The sequence below is a fragment of the Physeter macrocephalus genome, chromosome 15, assembly GCF_002837175.3.
Source record: "Physeter macrocephalus isolate SW-GA chromosome 15, ASM283717v5, whole genome shotgun sequence".
NCBI classification, from domain to species: Eukaryota; Metazoa; Chordata; class Mammalia; order Artiodactyla; family Physeteridae; genus Physeter; species Physeter macrocephalus.
This window is the reverse complement of record NC_041228.1, coordinates 30784207-30812134: the sequence shown is the minus strand read 5'-3', so window position 1 is coordinate 30812134 and position 27928 is coordinate 30784207. Positions and strand designations below refer to the sequence as shown.

Here is a 27928-nt window from a genome sequence, read left to right as displayed (position 1 = left end):
TTATTAATGTATACACTAATAATTATAGAAAGACATCAATGTCTATCGAGCTTCTGGTTAAGCTCTAAAATCTCAAAAATGTTCAGGTCTCCTAGACATAGTTAGTGATTATTAGACATCGTTAAACTGAATAAGAGCTAATCAAGACAAGTTTTCAGTAACACTGAAAAGAGTTTTAACAGGTTGGTTAAGGGTCAGTAATTAGATTTTATTTCTGTTTTATTCAATAACTCCATGCCGTCTAGAAAATATTCTTAATTAGATGTTTTCTAGTTTTCAAAGTAGACCCAGTTCTCACTGCATACACGGTGGTTAGCAGATTGTAAGTAACAGAATAGGATGAAAATATAGCTAATGCTGTATCTACTTCTGGTTGAATATCTTGTAATTATTTTGTTGTTAGAACTGCACAGTGCTTTTTTTCCTTAACCAATAATATTTTTTTTCTAAATAAGGAGTTAAGAGGCTATGTTAAATTTCTGAATTTGACAAACTGATTTATGATATTTGGGACTTTGTTTTCTGGAATTGATGGGTTTTGATTTGTAAATGTGCCATCAGTGACTTATCACTGATGACAAGGCACATATTTCCTATGTGACAAGTGCTAAGAGATCATGGACAACTCCCAGGCGACACAGTTGGAGTGTTTTCTGTCATATGTAATTCAAAGAGAGAAAGGGCCCATCCTGAATTGGAGAAATCAGGGGAAGGAAAGCCAGTGTATGTAGATTTTCTACCATGTGCCAGACACTATAACAGGATTGTTACATGTGGGATCTCATTTCACCTCCTCAAGCTCATCAGCAAGTAGAAAAAAATTAGAATTCAGAATCCAATCTATCTCATTCAAATGTGACACTTTTCCCACTTATACCACTTACATTCTTTAATAGGCAGGGTATTTTTGAGATACATCAGGAAAGCTTGAAAAGCTGTGGTCATACAGAGGGATGGGACATTAAACATGGGAAGCAGAAAGAGCACCCTGGTCAGAACCTCATGGGTAAAGAATAGATATCAGAAAGGGTGTGTGAGAAACAAGAAGAAGTTTCGTTGGACCAGACCAGAACAACCTTTGGAGTGGTGAAAATACAGACTGGAAAGGAAGGTTAGCAACGTATTGTAAAGGACTTTGAAATGCCAAGACAAGGAGTATGGACTTAATTAGGAAGGCAGCAGGGAGCCACTGCAGGTTTTGTGTGGAGGAGCAATATGATTACAGCTGACAGCAGTCTTAATAAAGCTTAATAAATAGTCCAGTTTATAACCGTAGGCCAACTGCTGAGCAGAAGCCAAAAGCTGTGCTGCAGAATTAGCAGACTAATTACTGTGAGGGATGATGGCCTGAATTTAATCTGAGTCATCCTTTATAACGGAGTATGAACTCCTAGAATTGTAAACAGATATCTGAAGTGACAGGTGACATGTCTCCTCGGAGTCTCCTGTTTCTGTTTGACACCACAGTGGCACACTGGTAAAATGCCTCAACAGGACCATGATTTACTTTTCACCATTTCTGAAACCTCTCTTCCTTGTCAATATTCAGTGTATTTTTATGGCTTTTCAGCAGGCCTAAAATCTATTGCCATCTGTCTTATTACTTATAATAATGCTTTGCCATCTTTTATTGGTATTCATGTGCTTTGCCAAAAGGGAAGGCATCATTATGTTATCTGCAGTTTGAATTAACAGCTGATGTTGACTAGAAGGCAATATTCAAATTTCAGTTCTAGCAACCAGGATAATTTTTTTTTTTTTTTTTTTTTTTTTTTTTTTAGAGAGTAGGCTACGAAAGAATCTTTATGTAAGGTAAAGTTTCCTTTATCTTTTGGTTAAGAGGCTTTTAATGTGTTTGTATGTGTGTGTGTTTACATGTGTTGTGTGTGTGTGTGTGTGTGTGTGTGCGTGCATGCATGTGAGAGCAAGGAGGTGAGAGTGAGAGAGACCATGCATATGAGTATGTAGAGAAAGGACTAGATGTTTATCATATTGCTTCCTTCTGTGGAATAACTCCTGGCAAACAAAAAAGTTGCATAATTAAGTTTCTTATAAAACACTTTCTCTTTAATACATTATGGTGATTACTCTCAACCTTAATAGTGAGAAATTTTTGCTCCCTTGTCAGCAATCCAATATTATTTTGAACTTGTGTAATTTTATATATTATATTATGGTGAGTTTTTTGCCCTTTTTCCCCTCAGTAGATTGTGTGTCTCTGGAGGACAACATATTTATACATTTGGTGCAAAGCATGGCACCTGGCTCATCATATATCTTCAAATAGTTATCCCCATACTGTTGGAGCCTTCCTATCTTAGGACAGTCTTGCCTGGGCTTTCATTCAGTCAACAGATTTTGAGACGCTCCTAAGTACTTGGGCAGATAAACAGAATACAGTTCCCTCTCTTTAAAAACTTGCAGACAAATGATCAGATGATTACAATATAATCTGTAAGTGTTGTGATTGCTGTAGGTATAGTGTAGAAACAACCTGGGGGTAAGGGAATGGCTTACTAGAGGGGATGACCTTTTATCTAAGTTTTAATACAGTTTAAAAAGGGAAGGCATACGGGGCTTCCCTGGTGGCGCAGTGGTTGGGGGCCCGCCTGCCGATGCAGGGGACGCGGGTTCGTGCCCCGGTCCGGGAGGATTCCACATGCCATGGAGCCTGCGCGTCTGGAGCCTGTGCTCCGCGACGGGAGAGGCCACGGCAGCGAGAGGCCCGCGTAACGCAAAAAAAAAAAAAAAAAAAAAAAAAAAAAAAGGATGGGAAAGCAGGAGAGAGTTAGAACGTACATGGCCGTGAGTGTGAAACACGGGCCTAGTGGGGTGACATTGCTGCTAACTTAGTATGACCATGGGAGGAGAGGAAATCGGAAAAGCTGGAGCCAGACCCTGAAGGTATTTTTGGTAACGAGAGGCCCGCGTAACGCAAAAAAAAAAAAAAAAAAAGGGAAGGCATAAGGATGGGAAAGCAGGAGAGAGTTAGAACGTACATGGCCGTGAGTGTGAAACACGGGCCTAGTGGGGTGACATTGCTGCTAACTTAGTATGACCATGGGAGGAGAGGAAATCGGAAAAGCTGGAGCCAGACCCTGAAGGTATTTTTGGTAACACCCAAAATCAGGTCACTCAGTCACTAAGATTTCTATGTCATAATTCGAAACTACAATTTAAAAGTAATTGGGTGCTACTTCTAAGGAAGTCAATTACTGTGGCTACCCATTGCCATTTCTTTTAAAGAAGAAATGGTTGTTTGGTTTGAAATGGCACGATTTTGTCATTTTTGACTTTATAGGCACGTTTAGAACACATAGAGCATTAGAGTTCTAGTATCTATGTAAGAAGAATAATAATAGTACCTACTTCTAAGGTCGCTGTGAACTTTCAATGAGCTAATGCAAAGTGACTACATGGCAAATATAAGAACTCAAAAGGTATTATGGGTGTGTATTATGAAGTGTTCTCTCTTGTATTTGTGGGAAAGACCCAAAGCATGAAGTACATCAGGGCTGGTAGCAATGCATAAATCTGGCCAGCATTCTCTTGAAGCCTAATTTTTGTGGTCTACTATTTTTTAAGCACTATTTACCACTTGGGCCAAAGTGCTACTTATTTAGCCATTTCTTATCTCCAGATTTAAACTCAAAGTAGCAGCTTTAAAGGTTTTGCTTTATTGGGTGGCTTAGCCATTTGTGGCTGGTAAGACTTGGAAGGGGCCTTGACTTAGGGTTTATCGAGTTTTCTCTTAACTTAGAATGTTAATTAACATTACAAAGAAACAAGGTTGATGCATAGGAAGGAAGAGTGTTATAAAAAGACTAATAGGAATAGTATGCACCAAATATATTTGTGTGCCGAATGAATCATTTTTAGTGTCTTATACTTAACAGTGTTTAAAAATGTCAAGTTTCACCTTTGCCTTATACCAGCTACGTGACCTCATCTGAAAAAAAATGATTTTAATAGTATACCTATGTCATAAAATCATTGGAGAATTATACAGTAATTTATATAATATACCTAACATGGTGGCTGTCAGTTATTAAATATTCCAATAGTGTTAGCTATTGAAACTACTGTTATGTAAACATGACATGATTGTGTAAATAAGACAACCTGTAAAAATAAGAGAGAATGTGTACTACTTAAAATTATGGACTTACCTCTCAGATCTGAGCAAGGTTTACTACAATATGTTATGTATAGTCTTTACTCTCAGGTACAATTCTTTCTAACTAATTCTTTCTCACTTCACTCTGTGAGACCGAGGAAATTCTTTTGTTTAAAGCGTGATTGGAAAACACCTAATAGTCTCAGTAAATTTCAAATGTGTCTCTGAGTCCAATGAACTCAGTTATCAAATTGTCTCTTCCTAATATAATGCATAGAGCTGCTATCTATAAAACTATTACTGTTTACAGAAGAAATTTTTAAGTTTCCTCGTCAGCCAAATTTTGTGATGTAAAACATTTGTTGTAAAAAAAAAAAAGGAACCACGAGGAGTTCCAACTATTAACCGTATAGCATCAGTATTATTGTAGTGTCTTTATACCTATGGAATACATAGGGTTTAGTCAGGGTGTTGTCTAGAAACAATGGCACGCTCAGAGTGTGTAATTTGAGAAGAGTTTAATAAAGGGATGACTTACAAAGGGTTAACCAGCATGTAGGGAGCCACTAGGGAGAGCACAGAAACCTCCAGGGTCTAGGGACAGTGGTGGTGAGAGGGGCCTTTATCACTCCTAGGCATGAAGTGACCAGGGATGACGGAGACAGAGGGCTTTGTGAAAAGGGCTGCTTCACTCTAGCTGCGGCCGTCTCTGGTGGGTCCAGCTGTCTACTCAGTATCAAGTTGCCAGCTTAGTAAAGGAACACCTTAAATTTTAACTTTTGACAAAAATGGCAGCTTACAGAATGTGATTACAAGGAAGTTAAAGAGAAAAGACAGTAAATCAAGGGGGAGGAGGTTCATTTGAGGCTGTGAATAAATGATGCAAATTTGGGATTTTGTAATCTTTAGTGTTTATGTCATTTTGTAAATGCACTACTCAGTATATATATATATATATATATATATATGATATACAAGATTCATTTGAAAATATATGAATGTGTTCATCTCTTCACACCATCTTTCTCTATATTCCACGTCCTTCTCTCTCGTAATGTCTCTGTCATCTCCTGATCCTTTGTTCATAACAAAATGTCTGATATTTTGAAATGGTGGTAAACGTCCCTTCTGTTGTTTGTTGGTGGCTTGTTTTTCAGAATAAAACAGTGTATCCTTGCCCTGGAGCACAACGCAGCAGCCATCGAAAATTGTGCTATTAATCTGTTTATTTATGGAAGAGGAATAGATGTCCACAACAACTGGGCAAAAAGCAGGTTGCAAAATAACACACACTTAGATAGGTTGCAGGCTATTTCTTATCCTCTTATTTGCAGAAAGGGAACTTTGAAGAGCCGAGTGGTGTATTGATTGGCTTGATTGTGGTCACATGGTGAGTATCAGGAGCTCTTCCAAGAACATCCCAGTCCCTAGAGCGTGGATCCAGTCAATAGCCTGTTACTTCAAAAACTAAATAGGTGACAGATGAGCTCGTTATTTGGCTAAAGGCATGAAAAGCTGAAATCCACGGAGCCTGTGAGGAGACTTGCTCTGCTGCATTATGTCCCACTCCTTGGTGGGGCTGCAGAGGGTCCCCCTTCAGGACAGGCTGGGGCACTGCACCCCTCAGCTTTGCATCTGTCTGGATTGCTGTCTTGTTGGGGGCAATCTCTTAGCTGCCCTCTGGTTCTTTGTTTCTTATTTGGGCAATAATTCAACGGATTTTCTTAATAATTTGGACCTTTTATTTGCCAGTCCAACTGCAATAGTGTAGAGTGGCAGATTTATTTCATTTTATGGAATTAGATATAACTCAAAGCACTATGGAACTCAATATGCAAATCAGACTTTACACTTAAGCTATTTTTTTTTTTCAGAAAGAATACGACTCAACCTGAATAAACACATACAGACTATTCTAACCTCCTTTTAAAGGGTTAAAACTGAGCTCCCAGGAAAATCGGTAGCCCAGAATATTTAACTCTCTGGGGCAGAAAAGAAGGAAAGCATTTTTATGTGAAGGGGAGGAAAATCACTTGTGTTTTAAAAATACCTTTAAATTAAATATTCATTAAATATGAATGTGTATGAATTTGGCAGAATGATCTAAGAGGAAAAGAAAAATACACGTGGTAGCATTATGAGAATTTAAGATGTAAGAAAGCCATACTGAAGCAAAGTTGACAGTCTTAAATTACTCTCCTTTTAAAGATATAGAACATTGTAAAATTGGTCATGAATTGAAGGTCATGCATCTTTTTTCGTTAATTTGTAGAATTTACGTTCTAACATTTATCTTTACTCTCTGAAGGCATGAAGAATATATCTTTTTATAAATTTCCTTATATCTGAGAAATAAATATATCATTCCTTACTAGTTTACTAATAGATATATTTGTAATTTTGGTTCCAATAAAGGAGTTATTTGGGGGTTTATGTGATTAGCTAAATTAGCTGTATTTTAAAATCACTGTAAACCATTAATATGTGCAATCTCTTATGAAATCAAAACTCCTAGATCTTTATACTCATTAAAATAATTGTGCCTTCTTGTAAATATTTTGTAGTAAAACTATTATATATCTAAATTTTGCATCTAAAGTACCTTATATCTGAAAATATTTTATATCCAAAATATTAATATGATATCACACTAAATTGGTATGGCAAATTAAAATGTTACTATTTGAGGAATGGTTTCAAGCTAAAGAGACTGTGCTGTGTTTTCCCCTGCAGATGTTCTATACACTGACCATATGTTAAAAAAAGAAGCCACTATACAGTCACTACCTTTATTTTTCACTTTCCTTTAATAGAATACTAAAAATTTTTAAAAATACTTAAAACTGCACCATATTCAGAAGAGAAGAGTGACACCTAGCCAATGAATGTGGCTTCATTTTGTTTCTGAAGAGATGACCCACCATGGAAGCCCACACTAGATAAGAAAATTACCAAATGTAAACAGTCAAGATCAGTGGCCTCTGAACTTTTTTGAGGGTGCATACCTATTGATAAAATATGTGCCTCCAATACATATGCATATATTTATTAATAAATTATATATATGAGCTATGATAATAATATACTCTGTACATGATAAAACATATTCCCCAAATAGAAATTTTAACATCTTTCGTACCCTTCCCAAACAGATGGTTCTGTGGAACATCTGGGTGTGTGCCACCATCCCCCACATACAAACATACACGCTTCGGAGAACATTATTATAGAAGTCTGCTCTTCCTTAGACCTCTTTAAATAATTCTGAGTTGTATGACAGGAAGCTAAAATTGGAAGACTTTTTACTAATTTACAGGTATATCAGTTATCTATCACCAAAACAATACCAAGTAACAACCTGCCCCCAAACAGAGTAGTTTAAAACAATAAGCATTTATCATTATTCCTGTGTCTGTAGGTCAGCTGGATGGTTCTTCTGGGCTCAGCTGGGCTCACTCTATGTCTGTGGTTAGCTGTAGGGTGGGGAGGCGGTTTTGCTGATCTTGGCTGGGTTCCCTCATGTGTCTAGCTATGGACTGCACTAGGATTGCCTCAGCTGGGACACCTGGGCTCCCTTCCACATGCTCGTCTATTACATTCCTTCAGAAGGCAAGACTGGGTGTGTTCTCACCATGATCTCAGAGAAGCAAGATTGGAAGCAAATGAACAAATGACCAAATGCTTTTTCAAGCCTCTGCTTCCATCAGTTTTGCTTCTGTCTCACTGGCTAAAGCAAATGCTGATCGGGCTCAGCATCAGATTGGGAAGGCAATACACAGTTAAAGAGTAAAAGGCATGGGTATGAGAGGTGGGGCCATTAATGCTGTCAATCTACAGCATCAGCACAAAGTCTCTTTTCTGTTTAATACATGCAAATGGACTGATAATTTCTAGATAGCTGTAAGAGTAGCCAGTGCCAAATATACCTCAGTCTTCTGATTATTTCAGTGTTTAGGGTAATTTTCTGGCCATAGAGGTTATAGATGTTTCATTTTTGTAATTCAGCTCATTGGAAGTTGAAGTTAAATTTTAAGATTGTATTTCCAAAGGGTTTCGTCATTAAAGTCTTGGGTAATCTCAGCTCTAAGGAAGCAGGAAAAGTGTAATTGTGACTGTTGTAATTATGTACTCACTTGTTTCGCATATGGAAAGTTAAGCCTCTTTTCATGAAGCATTGGTCTAAAACTAAAGGGGAAATGTGATAAAATTCTATCATTTAAGTTAGAAATTGATAATTCCTCAAAAAAATACACAGTAAAAGTCTGTATCCTGTAATGTATAGCACACACATATATTATTTAAAGAACAAGTACCCCCCAAAGTAGAAAAAAAATGAGAACACGTCTCTTCAATGAAAAAAGAAGTTAATTCTGAATGGCAAGGTTGTATCTGTTTTTGAGGTGACTTATAAATGGTCCCAGACAAAAACATTTGATTATTTAAATCATTATTGGAATTCCCTGGTGGTCCAGTGGTTGAGACTCTGCGCTTTACCCTGCAGGGGGCGTGCGTCCCATCCCTGGTGGGGGAGCTAGGATCCCGCATGCCATGTGGAGCTGCCAAAAATAAATAACTAAATAAATAAAACATTAGAAAATAGTAAAAAGATAAATAGTAATAATATGTTCATTTTAAGTCACATTTTATGATTTTCCGTGTGTTTTCCACGATTTCAAATATAAAAGCTGAATGGCTTCTCAGCGTGTGTATTCACCCTTATGATGATTAACTACCATTGTTGGAGCACTCATTTTGTGCCACATTAGAGCATTCATTTAGTGCTCACAGCTCAGTGAGGTAGCTATGTTTACAGATTAATAAAAGGTTTAGAAAGGCTAAGTAACTTGCCCAAGGTCACAATCAATCAGTGTCAGAAGAATCAGAACTTGAAATCATTTCTTTCTGACACCAAATTCTATGCTCTATATCCTTAATTTTATTCTTAATCATTACACTGTAAAGCACTTAATATTAATGGGGTTTTAATATTATAGAGATCTTTTAAGAGGTGAGTGATCTAAATGGTGCCTACAGAGGGGATCAAAATGGCTCTTGGTATTGCCCAGGAGAGAGGTTCCCCTTGGCTGGTTAGCATAAATATCCAGCATTTCCCTAGGGTTCTAGAAGCCTCTGACTTTCAGAGCTCAAAACCCCTTAGTCATATTATTGACCCAACCCTGATTCTGTTTTTACTGTTTCATTGTTATTTCACCCCACAAGGAATCAATAAGTAGTCGGGCCCTGTGGGAGTGTGATTTCTTATTATAATTGATTAGATTAGCATCTAGTTGAATAAAAATTAACAAAGCAAAACATTTCAAGAGGGACCATGGCTCTTATCACCGTAGACTCAGTCTTTCAAAACGATATATGAGTGCACCCGATGAGTACCCTCAGATTTAAGGTCAGTCCTAAAGCATAGTTATCAACTCTCCTTTTGACCATCCTTACTTTATCGGTAAAGCAATTTTAGGTGTTCAGTTTTGAAACCGTCATTCAAATTAAGTGACTGGGCTTTATTTAAGGAGCTATTTCTATATTTCTGGAACTATGGCTAGGATAAACTCCCAAAGCAATTTGAGAGAATAAATTGCCTAAATTCTGGCAGGTAAATTAGTTATTCTCAAGATGCTTCTAAATTAAGTTTACTTTCTAAGCCTCTTTTATGCTAATTTAGCTCGCCTGAACAGTTGTTTATTTAGTGGATTAAGTAAAAGCAAAGAGGTCAAGGGCCAGACCACAAAAGGCCTGAAAGGTCAACAGTGGAGCCAGTTGCCTGGAACTGCCACCTACTATCTGCCTGACCATCTCTGTGATTCAGCTGCTTCACCTCTGACATGGGAAAATAACACCTCCCTCACTAGGATGTTGTGAGGATAAAATGTGGTGTTACGACCGAGATGCTTAGAATAAGGCCTGGCACTTTAAAGCGTTCAGTAGCTTTTTGATATTATTATTATTTTTTAAAATTTTTATTAGAGTATAGTTGATTTACAATGTTGCATTAATTTCTGCTGTACAGCAAAGTGTATCAGTTATACATATGCATATATCCACTCTTTTTTAGATTCTTTTCCCATATAGGTCATTACAGAAATATTGAGGATATTATTATTTTTTAAATTGCTACACAGATTCTACAGACCTCTAATTTCTGGCATATCTATTCTACTTTTCTTCTTTTATATGTCTTCTTTTATACACTCTTTTAAAATAATTGAAGATCATGCCTCAATCTAAAGTAACTTTATGTATTAGAAAATATTCATTTTCATAATTGTTGTTTTCTGGGGAGTTCCCTGGTGGCCTGGAGGTTAGACTTTCACTGCCATGGCCTGGGTTCAATACCTGGTCAGGGAACTGGGATCCCACAAGTCGCATGGCATGGCCAAAAATAATAATAATAATTGCTGTTTTTTGGTTCTTCAAGAAGAAGGGGTATAAGTGATGGAGAAAAATTTCAGTGTGGTCTTAGACTTCTTCTGGAGGATCTCAGTACCTGGATGAAAAGTGATATTCTCTTTGTAACGTCACTGAATAATTCTTGATTTATTTCTGTAGGAACTTGATCAATTTAAAAGAATATAGTGACTAAGAGGAAGACCCTGGAGACAGATTTTTGTAGGTCTGAATTTGAGTTTCACCATTTACTCAGTTGCATGACCTTGGGCAAGTTTTTAAAAACTTTTTGTGCCTTAGTCTCTTTATCTATAAAATTAGGATGATAACAGTACCTATCTCAGAGTACATTTGCGAGGATTAAAGTTTATGAACATTACTTGCAGTACTGCATGGCTCATAGTAAATACTAAATAAATATTAGATACTATTATTATAATCACCGTTTTGTGACTTACAAGTAAATAAATAAGCTGAAATTGGAATTAATACTTTAGGAAACTTGTCAGAAATATTTTTGAAATTTGTATCATCTGCCCCTCTTTTGCTATAACAAAGTTAAAATTGTAAGAAATTGCCTCATCAGGTATTCTTCCCATTGATTTGAATTCTGTGATATGCCTCTATGTTTGGTAGACTGATTCGTGATTATATTTATTGAAGCCCAATCCAAGACTGGAGGACACAGCTTCCAACAGTCACGCTTGCAGCTATGGGTAACTCTGTGGTCTCAGATTCAGCGCTCGTTCTGTAATACTTTTTAAGAGAATAAAAGAGACTGCTATATTCTGAAAGGGCCAAGAGCTACCACTGGAGAGATAGCCATATATTGAGGTCAATTGCTTCAACTTGGCAAATGCTGTTATTGTGACATTGTTGTGGCTTTCCTCTCTTCCTGAAATATTAGCACAGGAATATTAATTTTCTTAATTCTGCCATTATCTCTAGGGAGAGTACTTGATTATTTGGAGCTATGTGAAGAATATGTTCTGACAGACCAATCTAATCCTCTAAGAAGTGTGAGAAATCTCCTGGATGAAAGGCTAGTGATAAATCAATGTGTGATATTTCAGTATGGAGTAAACAATCAAATACCTGGGGGCATATGGGCTTAGCTGAGAGACAGGGACTGAAATGTTTCTGCCCTTAGCTTAGTGATGAAAATATTAGCATCCGTAACATTTACAGTATATTTGGCTCCAAATAACAGCATTTTCTCCAGTGCTATTTAAGTAGAAATTTCTGTGATGATGGAAGTGTTCTATAATTGCACTGTCTAGCACTGTGGTACCAAATTTGTTATCTTATTTAATTTTAATTTATTAAAATTTTAAAGCCACATGTGGCCAGGGGCTACCATATTGAAGAGCACAGCTATAAATGATGACTTGAATAAGTACTAGGTCTATTTCTCATATAAGAAGAAATCTGGAACTAGGAAATGCAGGGATAATGTGGGTGCTTACAGGCGTTATTAAGGAAATGAGCTCCTTCAGTGTTCTGCCTCAGCAGCCCTACATTCACAGCCCTTTCATCCTCATGGTCACAAGATGGCTGTACCCCAAAGCATGTCATCTGTATTCAACACAGAAAGAAGGAAGTTGGGTAGAAGGTTAGGCCTTCACTTTAGGAGGCCCTTCTGCGTTATTCCCAAGACTTTCACCCACCTCTAATTGGCTAGAACTTGTCACATGACCACCCCGCCTGCAGTAGAGGTTGGGAGTCCACGTATTTCTCTTACCAGCATCTACTGCAGAGAAAGCAAAAAGAGGAGAAGGTTGGAAAGGATATGGAGTGTACTGGTCTACAATTTTGCCATAGCAGACCTTTAGCTACTTATCCTATGGAATTCCATATCCTATGGAATGCCACAGTTATGGGCCTGGAGTAGTCAATATGTTTTTCAAAAATCTAGGTGACAAATTGTAGATGACACTAGACTTTGGCTTCAAGACTGTTTAGTACTGTAGAGTATAGGACTAGGACTTTGATATATTGGAGTGATGATGAGAACAGAGTGTTGCATTTAAGGAAAACCAACTAATATAAGTGGTCTTTGAAGTATTGAAAACAACTTAGCATGTTAGTACGGAAATAAAGATATTAGAGTTAGAAATCCAAATGTCAACATATGTAGGCATCTCATGGTTATGGGATGTGTGGGAGGCATGGTTTGGTGCCATATGTGCCCATGGGTCACCCTGGAAGACACCCCCCCCCCCCAAAATGAGTACTTATCCTCTCAACCATGGGCAGCTATTTAAAACCTCCTTTTACAGAATAGGAACTTGAGGGTCGGAGCAATTAAGGTACTTGTCTACAACTTTATAACCACTGTGTGGCAGAGTCAGCTTTCAGATCAATCTAAATTGACAACAAGCCAAAGTTCTCCACAGTAGGAGGCAGTGAGGACTGTCCGTCACTCAGCCCTGGGCTCACAATCTGTTTTCTTCACTTACTGTGTGATCTTTCTAAGATCTGTTCCTGCTAATGTTTGTTCCCTGCTAGAAATTCGTTAATAATGGCTGCCCTTAGATAAAAATTGGCCCCTAGCCTAAATCTCCACCCTCTATCCCTCAATGGTGGAGGCAAGGCTACCTGCCCAAGACTATGAGCTCCTCTAGAATTAAGAATTTCTTCTAATTATCTTTAAATCTCAGCAGAACATCTGGCACATAGTAGAGGTTTAAGAAATAATTACTTTATCAAACAATCTATGATAGAGATCAATATATCTCCCATTTTGGGAGGACTATGAGATTATATATATATGTTTTATATGTTTTCTATCTGGTTGAGTTTTCTCCGGACTGCTTTGGACTTCTCAGTTTTGCTAAGAAAATATAATTGTGAAATGTAGGTAAGTTTGTGAATGTCTTCCAGTATTTAATTCAGTATATTTAAAGCTTATGCATGCTCAGTGTAAATATTTTCCAGTAATTTCTGAAATAATGTCTCTCTTTGAATTGATGGTTATAGAGATTTATGTTCCCTTAAAATGGAAACTAAGCTTATAAGGATTTCTGTAGCCTCTTCTATGTGTGTGGGTAGAACTTTAGTGATTTCATTTACATAATAGTTTGGTATCTTTTGTTTTCTTTAAGCATTTTTTCCTTAAGTCGTAATCCCTTATAAAATGAATGTATTTTTCAAACATCCAAAGGCCTATTGCAAAGAACTGAAAGGAACTTTATGTGTTATATAAACCAATGGACCAATTTAGTTTGCTTAGTCTTAAAAGGGAACCAATGGGATGAAGTTAGTTAGCATTTAAAAAATACAATTCTATACAGCACAGAGGGGAATGAAAGTTATGTTTATCCCATACTTTCTTCAAATGTAGATTGTGCTCTTTAGCTATCTGACTTCATTTCAGAGCTAAGTAAAGGGACATTTATTACTATGTTCAAAATACCTTGGTTTTAACAGCTGCCTCAGGAAGAAAGTATTTATTGATTTATTTACTGATTTATTGATTTATTGAAAGTTTATTGATTTTATAATCCTAAGAATCAAGAATTCACTTACCTATCTCGTCCCTCTTCTAAAAACCTGCTGGGTGTAAAATGATGCTCTCTACCTTTACCATAACAAAGCTGCTACCTACTTTATAGAAGTTATAAAACTCTGGGAACTAAGACAGATGCACAGAGTCTGGATTATCTTAGATGTGGTATTTTAGCTTATCTTCCTATCATGGTCTTTCCAAGAGAAAATAATAGAGTCTTGTTATGACTATCCCACTCTTCCAGTCCTAGTGGATTTCAAGGATTTCCTTAACTCTCCTCATCTCAGAGGAAAATGGTTTTGGAGTCTTTTTCTTCCTTCTCTGTAAGCCTATAGGAACAAACCCATTTTAGAGGTCCTATCAGGTACTAGTTAACCCCTTGAACAACACGGGTTTGAACTGCATGGGTTCACTTATATACAGATTTTTTCAGTAGTAATTACTACATTGCTACAGTATACAGGTGGTTGGTTGAATCCATGGATGTGGAACCGCAGATACAGAGGAACCATGGATATGGAGGGCGGACTATAAGTTATAAACAGATTTTTGACTGCACGGAGGGTTGGTGTCCCTAAACCCTGCATTGCTGTAGACAGTTTCTATACATTATTTGCTATCCTTACAACTCTCTGAGGCAGACATTATTGCTCCATTTTTTTTAGAGTTAATTAATGCATCTCTAAATAAAGTAATTCGCTGTGGTAGATTAAATTCCTTGCTACTCCTCCCATTGAGAGGTGGAGTTTAATTCCTTTCTCTTTAGTTTGGGCTGGCTTCAGTGGCTTGCTTGACCAATAGTATGTGACACAAGTGATGTTCTAGGACTTCTGAGGCTAGGTCATAAGAAACTTTGCAGCTTCTGCCCACAACGTCAAGGATAGTTGTTCTTGGAGCCCTGAGCTGACAGAGCAGTCCAGCTGGAGCCACCATATTATAAGGAAGCCCAAGATTTGCTAAACCAGCCTACAGTTGTTTCAGCCCCAGACTTTTGAGCCATCCCTGCTAAAATTCCAGTATCATGAAACAGAGATAAGCTGTCCACGCTCCACCCAGACCAAATTCCTGACCCACAAAATTCATGAGATAAAATAATAATAATAAGGTGATGCTGGGGATAAATTGTTGTTTTAATCCAGAGCAGATAACTGGAACACTTACCAACTTCTAACACAGGGGTTCTGACGCTAAAGTCTGTGCTCTTAACCTCCCTGTAAACGTCAGCTGCCAGTGTTCCTGTTATGTTTCATTAAATTTATGATTTATAACCACAGGAATAAAACTGAATAAGTTAGATTTCTCTTATAAGAAAACAAAGCTAGAACCAATTTAAAATAACTCTGCCGTCATGCTTCATTTTTATTCATTTGCCATGATCCAAAATGGCCTAATATTATATATGTTTCTTCAATTGTCTGCATTCTTCCCCAGAATATAAACTTTACAAGGACTTTGTTTTTTACTTTATAGCTTCCATAGCACCTGCAACCAGAGTCTGGCATGAGTAGGTGCTCAAGGAATATTTGTTGAATAAAGGGATGAATCAATGATTCACAGTGAAAAAAAGGCATAGATATTATTCTTTCTGTATAGACTATAATTCTTCTGGAAAAATATGAAAGCCAGACTATTATCAAGAGAATATAGTAAATATCTGGGTACTCTAAACCAGGAATTAACAAATGTTCAGATTATACCATGTTCACATCAGAGTTTTCTTTTTCTCTAAAGGAAATAAAATATTAGAGAGAAAGTTGAATCTGCCTATGTTTTCCTATTCGCCTTTCTCCTCTCCTAGAGGCAGTACTATCACTATTCAACATGTAAATTCTTATGCTTTTACTATATATCACTGTGTGCACAAGCAATATATCTGCTCGGCTTTGCCTTCAAAATAAAGTATATCATAGTCCCAAGCCCCGTTCACCTGTTCCTGGTACTTACCTAGTCTACCTCCTGTCATCTTTTATCAGGGTTGCTGCAACATCTTCCTAACTGCTCTTTGCTTTCTCTCTCACAGCATCATCCAACATACTCCATCTCTTCTTCACCTAGCAGCTAGATTGATCCTTCAAAAGCATACATCAGATCATGTAACTTCCCTCCTCCTAGCCCATGGGGGCTCCACTGCCACCGGAATAAAATCCATAGTCCTTGCCCTGTTCAACAAGGCCCTGTATGATCCGCCCTCCAGCCTCCAGGCCTCCCGCTCTCTGCCTTGCAGGAGCACTGGCCTCCTTGCTGTTGAGGGAGCACATCAAGCACGTCTCCATCTCTGGGCTTTTGCGTTTGCTCGTCCTTCCCTCTGGATGGCCCTCCCACAGGCCTGTCTCTTGAGGCTCCATCAGACCACTGTCTGTGTTCAGGTTTTGTCCAAAAGTCATCTCCTGATGAGGTGGGGAGACCATTCAATCTATAGTTGAATTGCCCTCATGGTCTCTTACCAGGTTTTATTTTTCTCCGTAAAATGTACCACGGCCTGACAGAATTTGCACATGTATGTATATATGCATGCGTTTATCTGTTTTTGCCGTCTGTTCCTTCAGTAGATTATAAGCTTTTGTAAGGTCAGGGATCTTCTTTGATTTCATCTTTTTGGGGCTTAGAATAATGGCTGACATAAAGTAGGTGCCCCCAAAATGTGTTGAATGAAGAAATATAGGAATATAGTGTTCTGTGTATATAATATTATGTATTTATATATATATATTTATATATAATTTATGTATATAATACATATAATTTATATACACAGAACACTATATTCCATCCATCTATCTAGTCCAATCATTTTAACTGTGGTGTGTTATTCCATACATTTTATTTATCTATTCCCCCTATTTTTAGATTGTGATTACTTTTAGTTTTCACTTTTCTAAACATGCTGAAAGAAACTTTTTTTTTTTTTTTTTTTTTTTTTTTTTTTTTGCGTTACGCGGGCCTCTCACTGCTGTGGCCTCTCCCGTTGCGAAGCACAGGCTCCGGACGCGCAGGCTCAGCGGCCATGGCTCACGGGCCCAGCCGCTCCGCGGCATGTGGGATCCTCCCGGACCGGGGCACGAACCCGTGTCCCCTGCGTCGGCAGGCGGACTCTCAACCACTGCGCCACCAGGGAAGCCCGAAACATTTTTTAAAATATACTTTTCTTGTTTGTTTTTCCTTGTAGGTGCATAACAGAATAAACATTTCTGAGTTTTTTCACCTAGCAGTTAAATTCATCTATAAAAGTAATTGCACAGAAATTAGTTTTTTGCTTGCAGGATTCATCTGTCATCCACCAAATGTCCCTGTGCAAACGTAAAAGTCATTTTAGGAGTGGGGAGAAAAACAATGTCACAAAACTTTTTTTTTAAAGAACAAGTTTAATATTCTATTTACCTTTTAAATCTCATACTTTTCTGACATCGTGCCCTAATGATGTATATGTTCTGCTGTTAAAACTAGAATATAATGTTACCTCTGATTAAATTATTTCATTTTGATGTTATGTGCCTGCACGTTTGTGTGGTTGTGTGTGTATTTATATATATATGATCATTTGAATTACTATGTTCCCAGTAGTTTAAGCAACGCTAATATTCCACTAAATCAGAGAGAAACTATTCAGAGAGTTTTGCATTTTGCTGCTAAAGTTAAAAAAAAAGCCAATTTTGTTACAAAATTGTGAACTTTGTTAAACCGAAGAGGTGATGAGAAAAAAACACCGAAAAACTCATTAAGCGCTTTAATACTAAGATATAATATAGACAATTTCCAAAAGAACTGGAGCTTTCAATATGCTTTGAAACAGCATATTTTACTGGATATCATACATTTTGACTGTGAAGCTATGAATGCAACTAAAACAGATACGAAAAAATTGCTTTTTGGGGGTGATCATTTTGCCTTGCTCCTTGTTAAATAATTCCAGAAAGGAAAAAAAGCTGAGTTCTATTTACTTAATTTGTAACAATTTGGAGAGAAGTTAATCTAAATGTCAATATTTTAAAAAGTTTATCTGTGCTAAGAAAAATTATCAAGTAACTAGTGTTAGTGTTGAATGGCAATTATACCTCAATAAACCTGGAAAAAAAGTTGGATTCAGGAAATATAATTTATTCATTTAGCAGTTATTTATTGAGGGCCTACTAGGAGTCAGGTGCTATTCCAGATACTCAGGATACAATTACGGATAAAATACTTGAGGTCTTTACTCCTTTGAGCTTACTAGTAGTAGGAGAGATAATAAACAAGGAAACTCATACTTAAATGAGATGATGTCCCACTATGAACTGACTCGTGCCGTGAAGCCCATAGCACAGGGCAGTGTGATTGAAAGTGAGTGCATCTGGGGGACAGAGAGGGGGTCAAAACTGCCTTAGCTCTGGTGTCCTGGGGGCACCTCTGAGGAGGTACCAGTTGAGCTAAGAGCTGCATGAGGCATCAGTTATGCAGACATCCAGTGAAAGACCCTGCAGTCAAAGGAACAGCAAGTGAGAACAAGTTTGCTGTGTGTGAAGACGGCAGAGGTCTGCGTGACTGAGGAAGTGAGGGAGAGAGGGGCAGAAAATACGGTTGGTGGGCCAGCTAGGAGCCTTGGAGGCTTGCTAAGGAGCTGGATTTTAAGCTAGGAATTCCTAGGTATTCTAGGAAGCCACTGAAAAGGTTTAGCAGGGGAGTGGCATGGCAGATTTATGTGTGTGTGTGTGTTATACTAGACATACATAATACATATATTAACAATTATTGACATACTAATTATAATAATATAGTAAGGAAGGCACCATTTTACCTCTCCCCTCTTAGGGTTTTTCAGCTTGGTCTAATAAATAAACTGACATCAGATAGATTAACAGGAGAACACTTGTAAGTTTTACCTGACATGGGAGCCCTCGTGAGGAAATGAAGACCCAAAGAAGTGGCAAAACCGAAATGCTTTATACCAGCTTGAACAAAGAGAGGCGATTGTGGAGAAGCACCTAAAATATACAGGGAGGCTAAGAGAAGATAAGAATGATTTTTACAAGGTCTGTTTGCACAGAATTCCCTCAGCTTTGACTCCTGGTTGAAGAATGTTTCTTTTCTCTCTTGGTACAGGGAGGGGATCTTTCCCACGGGAGTTTTTTTGTCCTGTTTTCGGGAAGAAAAGGGGAAATTGGAATATCCTTTTTGCATCGGCTCTTTCTAAAGTGCCTCCAGCCCAAAACCCTCCCTACACCAATAAGGCACACCTGGGGGTGGCCTACTCTGCTATCCTTCACTATAATGAATAGTACAATATATAACATTTATTATATATGATATAATATGTATATGCTATATCGTTTTTTAACATCTTTATTGGAGTATAATTGCTTTACAATGGTGTGTTAGTTTCTGCTGTATAACAAAGTGAATCAGCTATACATACACATAATATCCCCATATCTCCTCCCTCTTGCGTCTCCCTCCCTCCCACCCTCCCCATCCCACCCCTCTAGGTGGTCACAAAGCACCGAGCTGATCTCCCTGTGCTATGCGGCTGCTTCCCACTAGCTATCTGTTTTACGTTTGGTAGTCTATATATGTCCATGCCACTCTCTCACTTCGTCCCAGCTTACCCTTCCCCCTTCCTGTGTCCTCAAGTCCATTCTCTACGTCTGCATCTTTATGTATATATTATGTATTTCTATATTTTAATGACCTTTCTGGCTACTGCCTGGAGAATGGATTGTAAGGGGCCACCTAGTGGGTGAGGGTGACCACTGAAGAGGAGCACGGGCAGGGTTGCTGGAAGTCCAGAAGAAAAAAATGCACTAGTGGATTAGATGAGGGCAGGATTTCTCAACCCAGGCACTATTGGCATCGTGGGGCAACCACACAAGAATGGGTCTGCTGTGCACTGTAGGATATTTAGCAACGTCTCTGGCCTCTTCTCACTAGATATCAGTGTCATTGCCCAGCTCCCTGCCCCAGGTGTTACCAAAAATATCCCCATACATTGCCAAATGTCCCGGGGCGGGGGGAACAAAATTGGCCCCAATTGAGAACTGAGAAGGGGATAGTATTGGAGATGGGGGACAGAAGACATATTTAATATATATCTGGTGGTAGAGCATACATGACCTACTGACTGATCAGATCTAGAAATTTCAGGAAAAAGAAGACATTGGTTCTTGTATATGACCCCCATTTGCCTGTAAATAATATTCTCATTGCAAATGATATTTATCTACAGTTTATTAATGCAGAACCTGAAGGGCTTTGTTTGGCAATGACGTCTTACTTGCTGGTTTTGTTGCTATTTACAGAGTCTACTTGAATATAGAATATAAAATTACTTACTAATCTGGGCTTGTCAGTTATTCAGTCAGGTCTTCTCCTTAATCACCCTCAATCATGAGGATTTGTGATACTGTGAAAGGAAAGTACCTGTTCCTGATAAATATCAGTACATCTGCTTAATCATTTCTAAAGGCCTGAATTATTCATATATGTGTGTGTGACTATAAGCACATTGGGGCCTTGTGGGTATGACTTTATGTCCCAGATGAAAAGCTAGTACTTCTTCTATATGTAGGATGTAGAGGAAGCAGGGGTAAACATAAAACTATGGAAAGTAGATACATTTTGACTCCACATAATGGAAACTCTCTCCCCATTCTTTCACTTCTCTGTCTGGTCCTCTGGAACCAACCCCTCTTAGCCACTGGGGTATGTGCCCCTGTCAAATACCCTCTGTCTTCCATACACTCAGCAGCCCCAGATATGACAGCCACTCTCCATGTGACACATTTCCTCACCCTTCAGTGCTCTGATTACTGACTGCTTTGTAGGATGCCGTTAGGCACATCTGCATGACCAACCATATCCAGTGGTTGGTCCTAAACGTGCAATTGAGCTCCCAAACCAGTCAGATGGATAAAGAGTAAAGTGGGGCTTTACTTTGCTTATGCTGGGTGTTACATCCATTTTCACTGTTCACGGTCACATTGGCTTTTTTTGAAATGCACATGGCATTTTTTTTTTTTTCTCTCCAAGGAAAGAGTAAAAATAATTATGGCTTTTTGGCTAAAAACTAAAACAGATACTATTTATAATGCTTTTGACATAAAATATATTAAAGCTAGTAATTATTGAAATTGGTAATAGCAAAACAAATAGCCACCATTTCATGGCGGCTGGTCATGTACCAGGCAGTGAGCTAGGCCCTTGCATAGGTTATTTCCAAATGGTATGATGTTTCTCTCAAATGCATATTGTTACCCCCAGTTTGCAGATTTGGAAACTGGGACTGAGAGGTTCTGCAGTCGTGCTCAAATTTGCTTTGCAGGTTAGTAGCACGTCCAGGTTTCAAACGGAATCTCTTTGGCTCAGGAGCTCGAGTTCTCAACCATTTCACTCTCTACCCTTTTTAACATAAAAATAGCACCATTGACTATTTGCATCCCACTGTCTTTCAGGGACTTCGTGAATATCATCTCAATTACTCCTCCCCACAGCCTAATAAAATGGGTGTCTTGTGCCTGTTTCATCACTTTAAAAAAATGAGGTTGAGCGAAGTTTCATAACTTACAGTTTTATCAGGACCTTACAATTTCAAGAGACAGAAAACCTAGGTATTAATAATTCATGTAAAGTGGAGGAGCAGAACTGGCTTCCATTATGCCTGAGCCCAGAGGATGTAATCTCCCTCTCTCCACGTCTTTGCTGTGCTTTTCCTCTCTGTCGGCTATTTTCACACGCAGCCTTCCCTGTTGAGGCAGCTGAATGACTGCCAGCTGCTGAAGGCTCACATCCTCTCTGCTTCCCAGTCCTTAGCAGGCCAGCCACGCCTCTTTCCCTGAACTTCCTACACATGTCTGGAATTGCATAGCTTGTTCCTTGTTTGGCTGAGTCTGAATCCCGTCCTTCCCCTGGGGCAGGAAAGTAGGCTCAACACAACCCAAATCCACAGAGAGAAGCAGTCCATGGTACCTTCACCCCCAGAAAGGGAGGATGACTGTGGGGTGAGCAAAACAAAACAACCAAATAACATCTGTCCATTACATGTACCTGTGTTCCAGTAGTGCTTAGTGACATAGACAGGACTGAAATTCAGATCTGTAAAAGGCTCCGAAGCGCTTTCTCTTACCCTCTTCATCTCCAGATAACTGTCTTTAAAAATCCATTGTGAGATAATTTCAAAATCTCCTGTACTAATGTGAAAAAAAAATGCCATTTTTTTAAAGGAAATGACATTGAAAAGCACCAGCATACTTGTGATATTATCTCTTAAAAATAAGTCTGTTAACATAAGGGAAATATTCTTTCTAGAAACTAGAGATTCTCTGAAGTTTAGGTTAAAAAATGCAATGATTTAGTGTCTAATTTCATGACAATTTTTGCATTGAATAAAATGTCCCTCATCACATCTCCAAAATAAAGGATATTTGGCATAGAATGGCCTTTCTCCTCATCTTTCACTTTAAGGCTGCACTACTATTTTCTGTCTTTCCCAACAACACAAACGGTCTTTGTCATCATTTCAACAATCTTTATTTCAGTGTTTTTGACCTCACACTTTGAGGACAGTACTCTCCCCTTGGGAGAAATTAAGTAGAAAAGTGTAGGCAGAAATAAATAATGTAACCCAGTGGAAAGCGTACAGGACTAGGAATCAGGAATGAGGGACGGCAAATTAGTTCCTAACTTTCTGAGATGTTCTCCTATCACCCTCTTACATAATCTCATTAATGGCCGTATTTTCACACTGGGTACAGTAGAGCTTTTCAAATTGGCCAGTAAATCAAAATTCATTCACTCAGACGAAAATGAATTGAGAGTCTGTGGCACAGTACAGTGGTATCGACCACGATGTGGTGAAAGTTACAAGATGGTTCTTCAAGGGAATCTGTTGTCATTCCCTGAAATGCACTGATTTTCTAATAGGTACATGACACTGTGCTAGAAGAGGGGATCTTAAAGATATACAGAAAAGCTCTAAGGGGCTTCTAGTCTACCTGGAGAGATATGGGCAAAAAGAAAGATAAATATACAAGGCAGCATATACAGTGTGCCATGTGAATAGAAGTGCTTTAGGCATTTAACTTCTGGTGAGCAGTTCAGACCATCAGGGACTGTTGTTCTGCTCTGAAGACAGGAGTGCAACATTTCCTGGACAGCTGTGCTCGGCCATGCCATATGGACCACTGCACAGTTTGTCCTTAATACTAATAAATGTCACAACCCCCAATTAAAGTGATTTTTTTTTTCCTTTACATGCTGAATCACTGCTGATTTCAATAATGAATAATTATACGGTATGTAGTTAGGAGTAAAAGAGCATTCTTTTCTAGTTCTGGCTGATAGAACAACTTCCAACTAATTAAAATTTTACTGCTAAATTTTGAGGCATGTACCTAAAAAATATCGGGCCACTGATGAATAGATTACATACTGTCCACAGTTTCTGCTCATTTGTTTCTTTTCAAGGAGGCACAGGATTTGGTTTGTAGTTTTTACCTCTTTGGATAAAGGCAGGTAAAAAATAATATTGAAAAGAATATCTGGCAGTTGGAATTTTTAAGTAATAATAAATAATATAAATAAATAAATAATATAATAAAATCAAAGTTTATGTTTCATCTTAGAAAAACACAGTAAAATAGAAAGCAGTGCCACATTGAAATTAAAATATCAAGTACAACATGTTAACCTAGATGATCAGAATTTTTCACCAGTTGATATTCTCAGGTTAAATGTATAAAGGTAGTTAGTACCCTCCCATTCATAACATTTTTCCAGTGTGACTGTCAACCATTGTTTATTTTTATAGCTGAGCTTGGACTTATAAACATTGGTTAAATACATTCATCCCTTGTTTGAATTTTTTAAAAAGAAAGTATTATCTGAAAATGTAATTCCAAAATTCTTGTAGAAAATTTACGTATACACACACACACAGACACTTACACTCATACCATCTATACTTATCACACAGATGTTAGAATTAGGATAATTTAATATAAATCACAGTATTTTAGAACAAATATAAAATATTTTAGATATGACCTTGGGCAATAGCCATTAAGAATTCAAGGAGAGTTCTTTTTCTGATGTTTCTAAATCCTTTGTCTTAATGAGTCTACCAACAGAGCCCTTTATTTACAGGGAATCAAACGGAAACCACTAAAGCAGTCCTGATAATATCCACCCGCTTTCCTATTATGAAAGAGCCTTACGGCACAGTGGAGTAGACAAACACTCTAATCTCACCTATTTTATTTCTAGTATAACGTCATGGGCTCGTGACAAGTTTGTAGTCACTTAAGAGGCTTATTTAGGCACTCAATACCCAGGTAAGTGAACCCTGAATACCACGAGGCCTAACTGCTAAATTATGAGTCCGTCCAAACATGAGCATTTTCTAGTGCCAGGCAAATCCGTTGGCAGGATACTGAGCCTAGCAGCCTGCTGCCCATAGTTTGGGAACTGCTCATTATTAACTGGTCATGTTTCAGGGCAGCCCCCCCCCAGATGGCATCACATCCAGCCTGTGCTAAAAGACCAGCCTTATTGCTGTGCCTGGTCCTTATGTGCCCTCTCCCCATTTTTGCCAAGGCGTAGGGCATCCACCTTCATTTCTGTCCATGTCCATTATCCATTGCCTTTTTTTAGACTTTAGTTACCTTTTAAGTTTACTCTAGATGTCCACTTAATCAGATCTTACCTGAATAAAAATGTTAGGGACAGAAAGAAAAGATACACATGCTTATTAGTTCACAGCTTAGCACTACTCAGATTGCAAAGGCTCGGGAAAAATTTCTACCTGTGGCAAGTCATAATCTTGCTATTTCTCTAAAAGTACAATAAAAATGTAGCTCCTCCTGAAAGGGAGTGGCAAAAATAGACTTTTGTTGTTGTTGGGCTGGGTTTAGTTCTACCTTAAAAGCAAGTTGGCCTTAATTTCTCCTGGGGTATGGGTGTTAGTGAACAGAGGTGATCTTGGGTGGCCTCGGCCTGCAGCGGCTTGAAGCAGGATTTCGGTTCCCAACCGGAGCCTGAGGTCGGGCAGCAGCAGTGAGAGTGCTGAATCCTAGCCACCAGACCACCAGACCACAAGGGACCAGTGGCCAGTGACAAGGTCCTAGCCTGTCAGCTTTGTAGAAATGAATTTCCACATAGAGATGGAAAGCAGTGAAGCAAGTAAAGTGTTTATCAGGAGGAAAAAGAGTACAGTATGTGTGGAAAGACACACGGGAGGGCTCAGAGAGAGTCTCGCCCTCGTGGTAGTTTGAATCACTTTTATGGGGCATTTCCTCCAGGTTTCCTTTGACCAATCATCTCGCTTTGCCTGGTTCTGAGGCTGTGTTTGGTATATTTCAGGGTCCTCCCCTGTGTGCGTGCGCATCTCTTAGCCAAGGTGGATTCTAGCGAAGAGGCCTATGGGTAGTTGACATCACTTACTATGGGGTGACGCCCCCTCCCTTTTGATCTCCAAGGAGCCTTTCTGTGCATGTGTAGTCGGGAAGGTCTCCTTGACTTTGAGAATGAGAAATTTGTGGTCCTTTATCTCTTATCTGGGCAGGGCCCAGCCTCCTCTCTTGGAGGATGGCTTTGTGACAGTCTTCTTCTGCAGCCCAAGCAGGTGGATACAAGTGAAAAGCATGAGCGTGATGAGAGGTGGCTGTCTCCCCTTCACTGTTACCTCTAGAAACTGGCAAGGTGGACACCTTCGTGCATCCAAATGTGGTTCCGTAAGAGACTGGTTTGTCATCTGAGGAAGCTGCTCTAACTCATTTCTACTTCTCTTCACAAGTCTAGGTGTGGCGATGCCCTGGGGCTTTCCTATTTCCTGGCTTCTCTGAATCCACAGGGAGCTTCTCCACTTAGAAATTGAATTCTTACAGTGATCTCTGGTAGCAGCAGTCTAAGTTTTCATCCCATCCCCAACATATCCTTTAAATAACATATGTTTGACTCTTTCTGCTACTTCTGTTTGTTAGGATGCTAGGTAATTTACACCTAAGGACTGTGTTTACAGATTTTTAATATATTATCATCGTCGACATCCAAGATTTTGAAAAAACATTAAAAGTTAAATGTTTCTTTGAAGGCATTTTAAACTCTTTTATGGTATTAATTTGACAGTAATTGAGGCTTATCTTTGGTAATGCTGCACATTAAATTACAAAATCTACCTTATCTAAGTTATTTCTCTTTTAATACTGAGGAAGAATGTTCTGGTGGTATGAAGGGCTTTACCTAAAGTAATGTAATAAAGTGAGGGAAATGGGATAAAGTGATCAACAGGTCAGTGTTTGGAGTCTTTAAGGACAGAGTTCAAATCCCATGTCTGCCATTTACTAGCTATTTGACCTTGAGCAAATTCCACGACCTTGCCAATTTCCCATTCTTTCTTCTGTTAAGTGGAAATATGAATAGTAGCTACCTCACAGGCACCACTGTGAGAGTAAGTAATGCATTTAGGGCATTTGCCACAATGCCTAGAGCATAGTAAGAACACGGTGAATTAACTGAAAGCCGTGTCCACCTCAGTATTATTGCATTCTTTGACGGTTGAAAGTCTGATGTGGACACTGTCTCTAAATCGCTTGTTTGTTTGTTTTGTATGCTACGACGAAATTTCACCTGAGCACTACCTATCATTTACTAACACATCTTACTGTGTAGTTTAAATGATGTGCCACAAAGAAAAATACACTTCTGGAAGCATATTTCTCACATACATAACCAAAGAGCAGTTGCGTTTAACACCCGCCTTCTTTGTACTCACTGAATGGCATGTTCTTTAGGGAATAACAGCTTGCTGTGTGGACTTCAGGGTCTTCTTTTTCCTCGGATGCTTTTCCGCATGCCAGCCCCTCCCCCCAACAGCCGGGCCCCTGGTGGAGGTGTGGGCGGAGCTTGCGAGACACCAAGTACCGGGCTCACAGGTAACACAACGCTCATCAGATCCGCCTGGGCTCCCACACAGCTATAAGGTTGCCTGCTCTCCCGCGCTGAAATGACGAAGGACCAAAACAGCCCGGGGTAGGTGAGATCTACCAGCTCCATCTGTTGTTACTTCCTCTGTTATTATGAGAAAACGTTTCCTAGTTCCATTAGCAAATGAAATCAGATCTCTGATTTCTGTGCAGGTGGGAAATCAAATCTTTGTGTTTATGGGACCAAACAGATGGATTTCTGTGGCTGTTTCCTGGCAAAATGGGACCATGAACAAGGCAGGCAGCCAAAGGCATAGGTATTAAAGAAAGGGAAAACCTTCTGACATGCTTGGTTTGCTGTATCCATTACTTCTGATCCCTTTCAAAACCATAGTGCTTTGTAATTTTTTAATGCTATTTTTCTAATTTTACCTTAGCACTACCAATCATTGACTAGCACCTCTTATTGATGGGTTAAACGGTTTTAAATGGCGTGGGGAGATAATCTTACTTTTTGCTCTCCATTAAAAGTATCTTAAGCATTTATTATATGTTTTAGTATGTTTTATTTAGCTTAATACATTATTTAAAATCATTTTAAAATAATTACTTGAGAAAACGAGTCATGAAAAATTGTATTTTTCTGAGAATAATAGTTTTTCAAGCACTTTGTATTTTAAACTAACAATGGTGTCGGTCTAGCAACATAGAATATCTTTTGAATAGTCTCAATTTTCAACTGTTTATGGGCCGTGGTAGATGCCCATGTGATCTTTTACAACATCTGACATACCAAAGGTACAGAAAGTTGTCTTTCACCCCGAGAAATAAACTAACTCTCTTTACTCACTAATCCTTTTTTTTAAGTCGTTATTTAATTTGTTACAATATCAATTCCTTTTTTTTTTTTTTTTTTTTTTGCGGTACGCACTGTTGTGGCCTCTCCCGTTGTGGAGCACAGGCTCCGGACGCGCAGGCTCAGCGGCCATGGCTCACGGGTCCAGCCGCTCTGCGGCA

The 27928-nt window shown here is 38.6% G+C and overlaps 1 protein-coding gene across 6 annotated transcripts in view; it reads left to right on the top strand.

The window, feature by feature from the left end:
* Positions 1-27928, top strand: part of OXR1 (oxidation resistance 1) — a 468745-nt gene that overhangs the window by 129278 nt on the left and 311539 nt on the right. Inside the window, exon 1 of one of the 6 annotated variants that reach the window (XM_055091044.1) lies at positions 11540-11558. The exons of the other annotated variants lie outside the window; for them this stretch is intronic. The gene's annotated coding sequence lies outside the window, so the exon portion shown is untranslated. Of the gene's footprint in view, positions 1-11539; positions 11559-27928 lie in introns of those variants that run through there. 6 annotated transcript variants of the gene reach the window in all.